We start from the raw sequence: 9012 nt of genomic DNA on the forward strand, positions 1-9012 counted from the left end.
CCATCAGGATACACTGTCCTAGATCACCCGTCAGGTGTTAAATACAACACACATGTTGTCAACGGCTCCGTGATAATTACAATGACCAGCATTATTGTCAATAAAGTTGAATTTGAAGTATTCAAAATAATAGCGATTCCACGCATCCAGAACGGGTCAATTATTGTCACGGAACACGAACGCATAGCAGTAGGCCATAACAATGAGTTCTTCTATCCATCGAACGAAATGACTAAGCTAAATGATACGCACTTTATAACAATACAGCCAGAACTAAGTAAGGAAATGGATTGCGTAGCAGCTGTTATAATGCATATGGCGAGTACCCGTAAATGTACCACGAAAATATTAACCGCACCTTACACCGTATTGGAGACACTATCCACGCCTAACACGGTCTTATATTATACCTCTGAAGCAAAAGGAGTAGTTATACACTGCGACAGCGTGGTAATGTCACCACCATATGATGCGGCTGTGGTAACCTTGCAACCGGATTGTCGCATACAATCCAAAGGCAAAACAATATATGCAAAACTAAAAGGCATCAACGTGAAAAAAGTAACATACTTCAAATCAACATATCAAATGATGGAGCACTTATCGGATGGATTCAACAACACAACCGTGAATGGCACGTTAGAACCCAAACCCGATAATCCATACAAGGACAATGGAATAATAAATGTATACAACAGCATCGATCCGTTTCATCCCGAGTCCAAGCATCATTGGAGGAATGCAGTCCTGTTGATAGGGATAATTATAATTGTGAGCGGTATTATCTACTTCCGCTGCTGCAGACAAGGAACTCGCTCTAGACCCAGAGATACAACGGAACCGGTCGTTCGCATAAGAATGAACAATATACCGAACAGACGACAAACAGAGGACACTGCACTCTGATAAGAAAATATAAAGAATTTGAATCCTGCTGAAGAAAACTACAATGTTACACGAAAATTGATTGAATACCGGAAAATTCACACTGAAAATAATAGGCGGCTGTTTTATGGAAAAACGAAATTGACAGCTGAACGAAAATTGTTGCAAAGGAGAAATTTGCAATCGTAGTACTGGAAGGAACAATAATGCTGCAGACCGGCAAAATGAAGCGCTCGGATAGCGCAAACCAAGATGATGTGCATGCGGATTCTGATGATGTGCATGCTGATCCAATTGATGTGCATGCTGTCTTGGAAATGTGGATGAGTTCCACCATCGACTTTGTCAGTATCATCGATGGCACATCAAGGAAGAAACTCCTACTGGCACCATGGTATACTGATGTAACCTCGCGCCAGAGGCGAAGAACCCAAGATCCAGCCTCTGATCTGGAAGTAGACGTCGATGCTCGCTGCCAGAGCATCATATCCGAAAGTAGCAGCCGATAGATGTAACCTCGCACCGAGGCGAGGTACCCAAGATGAAGGACCAAGCATTGAGGAGGACAAGCTGCATCATGTCCGAAAGAGGCAGCCAAATAGATGTAAGCTCGCTCCAGAGCCCAAGGTAACCAGATGAACCAAGGACCAACCAATTGAAGAGGAACACCGGATGAAAAAGGGTATTATGCCGAAGAATTCAAAGTGATTATAAACTCTGTTAGAAATAAGGACTAAATGTAAAATAAATGGAAAACTCCGAAACAATGTAACAAACCTATACATAAGACATAGAAGAAGAAGTCCGTTCAGAATTTTAATAAATCAAGCAAGTAGATTTATGAGGGCCGGAATGTTACGGACCCAGATTAGATGGCGAGGTTCGAAGCGCAATCAGGCGCAATGATATGACGCTGAACGCATGTGTTCAAGCGTTCGCCCTTGTCGCATGGAATATGCGAAGAGCCAGGAAAGGAAAGGGCGTGTAAGCCGAAATATTTATTTGGGACCTACGCGGGTGGCGTAGTGGAAGATAAGAGTTAGGCAAATGCGTAAAGATAATAATGTATAGCTAGATCTGTCCCTCACGAAGCGTATGGAAATAGCGCGAGGGACATAAACAGATAAGAGCGCATTTGAAATGCCAGCGGGAAGAAATTAGTTATTTTCTCTCCTTATCTGTATAGCTTCTGAGAACAAATAATTTATTGCGGTGGCGTACAGATAAGAAAAGGGAAAGGAAAATTCCCACGTTGGCAGTTGAGAATAGGAACCGCATAGATAAGCGGATAGAATATAGGCTAGCAAATAGGAGACAGATAACCAGACGCAGTCTCGGTTATCTGAAAGAATAGGAAAGGGAGATCTTTCTTCCTTCTCTTAGAATTTAGCTAGGCTAAGTTTTAATGAATAAAGTTAGTTCAATTTGTGCCCTGAAATAAAGTAGTCGCGTCAATTTGTACAGTTAACACGGTTAGTGAATCATCTTTTCTGAATATTTGTCGGACTCCAGTGTGAATTCATCTGAAATAAAGAGTGATTCGGAAATAATACTACTAGCGTAGTTTATGAGCGTTATCTATGTGATTGTATTTTCAATCGTAGTTGAAAGTGCAGAGAAGATCCGATCAGAATCATTGGCTCAGTGGAAAGGAAAGTTATAAATGAAACAAAACAGATAATCGCAATAAAAAATAAGTGCAAGATCCTTTTCGCCGTAACGTGAAACACTAGGTGAGCGGATAGTGCGGAGTGGACTATACATACTTATTCGAAGTGCAATTTGATTCTAATCATAATAAACTGTGTTGACACAATCGCGGATCAAAAGTGCTAAAAAGCACAACCATAGAAGCGCTGACGGGACCGTTGTGAGTCATTGAGGTAAGTGACTCACTCTCTCTTTTTTTTATTAACAGGTGCGTGATAGAAGACTTGCTTGAAGCAAGCATCTAGGGAATTCATATTCCCTAGATTACACAGTGCTTATACCGACGTATTAGCCGAAGGCTACACTATTCCCCACAGGCGGCGCATTCGTCTCATCGCAACGTCTCAACGCAGCGACAAAGCGTTTCCGCCGCATCGAAAACGGAAAGACTGATTCAACGAATAAAGCTCGGTTCGACTTCCGCCACATCGAAGTCAAGCATCATCAGCAACTAACTTAAATCAAATCGGTGAGTCCGTTCCTTTTGTTCTGCTTCTGTGGAGGGTGGCGTCCAGAGAGGACGCCACGGAGATTTTTTCGACCGCATAAAATCGAGTTCGATTGAGCTGTAAGAGGGAAGACAAAGACAAAGGGTAGCCATTGTTCCGGTGTCGTCATTCCCGGACAATGAAGCACCCATAAAAGCTTTTTATAAGTGTACAAAGCACAAAGACCAGAGATCAAGTACGAAGCACAACGCACAAAGTACAACGAAACAGTCATGACTGCGATATACGTATGAAGACACACACACACACACACACACACACAGAAACAGACAGCCATAGCGAATCCTATAGGACACCAACAGCATCCACAACAAGGAGAGACTAGCCTGATACAAGTGCTAACGCATAAAGCCAACACCACCACTTCTTTAGAAGGGCTGCAGGTCGGGAGGTCAAGCTTGATGGAGGTCAAGAAAAAAGTGAACGAGCTCTACGAGTTCATTAAGGACAAAAACAATGTCCATACTAAGATCAAACATTTAGTCACAAGCATCAAATCCGCCGTTACGGCTGCTGACCGCGAACAGAAGGAGATGATCACGCGAGCAGAGGTTGTTGAAAAAGCACTCGCTGAAGCAAGGGAGAAGATGTCCGTCGAGATACAGGAGACGCCTAAGACGCCACGAAACCCACGATCGGACAAAAGGAAGAGGGATACCCCAGGGGATGAAGAAGACCTGAAGAAGGTTAAAAATGACAACCTGGAAAACAAAAAGGAAGGTGAAGGCAGTGGATGGCGAACTGTCGAAAAACAGACGGAGAAACGGAAGAAGAAAGAAGAAAAGAAGAAAGGTGTGCAGGAGACAAAAAAAACCAGGCCCAGACGAGAGCGAAGTAAGGGAGATGCTCTGATCGTCGAGGTGAAGGAAGGAGTGACTTACGCATCACTCCTGCGGAAAGTGAGAGACGATCCGGAGTTGAAAGAACTGGGAGAGAATGTGGTGAAAACCAGGCGCACCCAGAAAGGAGAGATGCTCTTCGAGCTCAAGAGGGATCCGGCGGTCAAAAGTTCAGCCTTCAAGGAACTGGTTGCGAAGTCGCTCGGTGAGGAGGCGAAGGTGAGGGCTCTATCCCAGAAATCAGTGGTCGAATGCAGAAATCTCGACGAAATCACGACAGACGAGGAGTTAAGGCGCGAGTTAATAGAATAGTGTAAGCTGGACAATACACCAATGACGATCCGTATGAGGAAGGCGTATGGTGGCACGCAGACGGCGTCGATACGGCTCTCAACAGTCGCAGCCAATAAGATGGTAGAAACGACCAAAATAAAAGTTGGCTGGTCGGTTTGCTCGCTGAAGATGGTGCCCCGGGTGGCCAAGCGGATGGAGAGATGCTTCCAGTGCATGGGCTTTGGACATCAGGCAAGAAGCTGCACAGGCCCCGACAGGTCTGAACTGTGCAGGAGATGCGGTGAGAAAGGGCATGTTGCGAGAGACTGCACGAAGCAACCGAAATGCTTGCTCTGCAAACCAGAGAACGGCAGCGACCATGCGACAGGAAGCTTCAAGTGTCCCTCGTATAAGAAGGCGTTAGCAGAATCGCAGTAACGGAGATAATTCAGATCAATCTGAACCATTGCAACACAGCTCAGCAACTGTTGTGGCAGTCGACAACAGAGACAAAATGCGATGTTGCAATCATAGCGGAGCCGTACCGAGTACCCCGTGATAATGGCAGCTGGGCGACGGATAGCTTAGGGATTTCTGCAATACAGGTGATGGGCAGATATCCTATCCAGGAAGTGGTTGGAGGTTCACATGAAGGTTTCGTAATCGCCAAAATTAATGGAATCTTCATGTGTAGTTGCTACGCACCCCCGAGATGGACAACTGAGCAATTCCACCAGATGCTAGACGCAATGACCGAGGAACTAATCGGTAGAACACCGATCGTCATTGGAGGCGACTTCAACGCGTGGGCGGTGGAGTGGGGAAGTAGATGCACCAACATCAGAGGGTACAGTCTACTGGAAGCTCTAGCAAAGCTGGAAGTAACGTTACTAAACGAAGGTACCACTAGCACTTTCCGGAAAGATGGGCGCGAATCCATCATCGACGTTACTTTTTGCAGTCCGTCGCTGTTGGCGAGTACGGAGTGGAAAGTGTGCGAGTCGTATACGCACAGTGATCACCAGGCGATCCGGTACAGAATCGGTCAACGAAACCACGTGCTAGTTCGGAGGACAACAAGCGGTGAGCGGAAGTGGAAGACGAATGCTTTCGACAATGACCTTTTCGTCGAAGCACTTCGTCTAGCTGGCGGAGCTTCAGATTGGAACGCAGAAAAGTTGACAGATCTACTGGTGAGAGCATGCGACACTACCATGCCGAGGAAAGTTGTACCAAAAAATGGAAGACGCCCAGCTTACTGGTGGAACGACTCTCTTCGCAACCTTCGCGCTAGCTGTCTTCAAGCCAGAAGACGCGTTCAGAGAGCACGAAATAGCGCTGATAGAGAGGAACGAAATACGGTGTACCGAGCAGCTAGAGCCGCCTTGAAACGGGGAATTACACTGAGCAAAGCGAACTGTTTCAAGGAGCTGTGCCGAGATGCAGATGCCAACCCATGGGGCAACGCGTATCGAGTCGTGATGGCGAAGATCAGAGGACCTGTGACGCCCGTCGAATCGTGTCCCGAGAAGCTGAAGGTCATTGTGGAGGGTTTATTTCCGATGCATGATCCTACGATATGGCCACCGACACCGTACGCCGAAATAGCTACCGAACGTTCTCAAGTTTCCAGTGAAGAACTGGTAGCAGTGGCGAAGAGACTGCAGGTAAACAAAGCGCCCGGCCCCGACGGAATTCCCAACGCGGCCTTGAAAACGGCGATTCAGGCGTTCCCGGACATTTTCAGGATAGTGCTACAGAAATGCTTGGATGATGGTCACTTTCCTAAGAAATGGAAGATCCAAAAGTTAGTGTTGCTGCCAAAACCAGGAAAGCCCCCGGGGGTACCAACATCCTATAGGCCTATATGCCTGCTGGATACTCTTGGGAAACTCTTGGAAAGGATTATCCTCAACAGAATGACGAAATGTACGGAGAGTGACCATGGTCTGTCAAAGATGCAGTTTGGATTCCGGAAAGGTAGGTCCACCGTTGATGCTATCCGGACAGTGGTTGAAAAGGCAGAGAAGGCGTCACAGCAAAAGCGGAGGGGCGACCGACATTGTGCTATAGTAACGATCGACGTGAGGAATGCTTTCAACAGCGCTAGCTGGGAAGCCATTGCCGAGTCCCTACACCGTATGAAGGTTCCTGGGTACCTGTGCAGAATTCTAGGAAGCTACTTCCAGAACCGCGTCCTAGTCTACGAGACGAGCACGGGGCAGACAACGTTGAATATAACGGCCGGAGTACCACAAGGCTCTATCCTGGGCCCAACGCTCTGGAACGTAATGTATAACGGAGTACTGAATCTGAAGCTTCCCAAAGGCGTGGAGATCGTGGGCTTCGCGGATGATATCGCTCTCACAGTGGCAGGCGAGACACTCGAAGAGGTGAAGATGCTTGCAATCGAGTCCATCGTCTCAGTAGAGAACTGGATGCAAGCAGCGAAACTGCAGATTGCTCATAATAAAACGGAAGTATTGTTGGTGAGTAACTGCAAAGCCGTGCAGCGAGCGGAAATCACAGTCGGGGAACACGTGATAACTTCTAAGCGTAGGTTGAAATACTTGGGAGTTATGATCGACGACCGGCTGAATTTCAACAACCACGTCGACTACGTCTGCGAGAAAGCAGAGAAGTCCATTAGCGCGATAGCGAGAATAATGCCGAATAACGCAGGACCTTGCAGTAGCAAAAGGCGTCTCCTGGCTGCTGTATCCTCGTCCATACTGCGGTACGGAGCACCAGCCTGGTCGGCGGCTCTCGAAACCCACCAGAATCGTAGAAAACTGGACCGTACGTTTCGGCTCATGGCGATGAGAGTTGCGAGCGCGTATAGGACGATCTCGTTGGAGGCAGTCTGCGTTATCGCCGGCATGATCCCTATTGGCATCACTCTGGCGGAAGACAGAGAGTGCTACAGACGAAAGGAAATCAGGGGTATCCGGAAAACAGCGAGAGTAGAATCACTCTTGAAGTGGCAGCAGGAATGGGACACGGCGGAGAAAGGCAGGTGGACGTATGGGCTCATACCGGTACTATCGACCTGGCTGAACAGGAAGCACGGGGAGGTGAATTTTCATCTGACACAGTTCCTGTCTGGACATGGCTGCTTCAGGCAATATTTGCACCGGTTCGGGCACGCAACGTCGCCACTCTGTCCGGAGTGTGAAGATGTGGAGGAAACACCAGAACACGTGGTATTTGTGTGTCCCAGGTTCACCGCAAGACGCGAGGGGCTGCCTGCCCTTCATGCCGGGAACATAGTAGAGAAAATGTGTCGCGACGAGGGCACCTGGAACGCTGTGAACAGTGTAATCATACACATCATGTCCGAGCTACAGCGGAAGTGGAGGGCCGACCAGCGTAGTAATAACCCCTGACCATAGAAGAGGAACAAATGCGAGGGCTGTTGCAAAGTGTAGTACCCCACGAGAGTCGTTGTGACGGAGTGCGCGTTATGTTGGAGGGCACTGCCTAATCGGCGCTCCGTTGGGAGAGAAATCCTGCGAGGGTGGCTGTGACGGGGCGCGCGTCAAGTTGGAGGGCGCTTCCTAATCGGTTCACGTCTCGACAGGTGAGAAACCCCGCGAGGGTGACTGTGACGGGTTGCGCGTCAAGCTGGAGGGCAATTCCTAATCGGTACACGTCTCGACGGATAAGCGGAATCTGGAGAGCAGGGTCAAGAAAATGCTGGCAATGCCTGTTGGTGGATTGAGAGAGGAACATTGCGAGGGTCGTTTCGGCGGAGCGAGAGCCTAGGAGAGCATCATCAAATCGGTGGGTACCCCCACGAGAGTTGCTGTGACGGAGTGCGCGTTATATTGGAGGGCACTGCCTAATCGGCGCTCCGTTGGGAAGAGAAATCCTGCGAGGGTGGCTGTGACGGGGCGCGCGTCAAGATGGAGGGCGCTTCCTAATCGATTCACGTCTCGACAGGTGAGAAACCCCGCGAGGGTGACTGTGACGGGTTGCGCGTCAAGTTGGAGGGCAATTCCTAATCGGTACACGTCTCGACGGGTAAAAGGAAGCCTGTGCTGCGGATGTGCGTGGCGGAGTACAACGGAAACGTAAATGAGATGTATAGAGAAAAAGGGAAGGATCAACGCTAGTTAGCGTTGAAAACTCGTGAAGTGCATGAGCACAGCCGCCCCCTGAAGTAGTCGCCTAGATGTGGTCCCGGGGGGAATGAGGCTACGAGTAGAGGGCTTGGTTTTTGTGGGTGCGATCCCCACTCGACGTCTGGGTTATCCCTTCCCAGATAAGGCTGGAAGAGCGTTCCTCACCTCTATAAAAAAAAAAAAAAAAAAAAAAAAAAAAAAACACAAACAAGGTTCTCAAATGGGGATCAACACTAGGGTAGGAGCCTACCTGTTGGTCTCAAATGTTCCTATCTCACGCCTCCACGAAGATCATATGACGACATTTTTAGATCGGGCGTGAACTGGAAACACACACCTGGTCTTGGCTCCGAGAACGGGTGTCGAAAGTGGCTAAGTGAGGGGGTGCGAGCGAGTCAGAGCGCAATATCTCTCCCGGGGAAGGCCTCCCGGGTCATGGAGGCCTTGCCAACCCGCTGTCTCCCGGGCAAAGGAGATACACCCAGAAAATGGAGCTACGTTCACGAAGAATACTCAGAATGCGATCGCCCGAGGAGGGTCCCCGAACTGGAGCTGGTCCTGGAACGGGCGTAAGAGCGAGCGGCCAGCGGCTGGAGGGCGATGTGCAAGAGCGGGCCACCAGCCGGGTTCAACCCGAAGAGCTACCGCCACACGGAAACAGCAGCCATCGAC

This window comes from Toxorhynchites rutilus, chromosome 1, assembly GCF_029784135.1.
Source record: "Toxorhynchites rutilus septentrionalis strain SRP chromosome 1, ASM2978413v1, whole genome shotgun sequence".
NCBI lineage: Eukaryota > Metazoa > Arthropoda > Insecta > Diptera > Culicidae > Toxorhynchites > Toxorhynchites rutilus.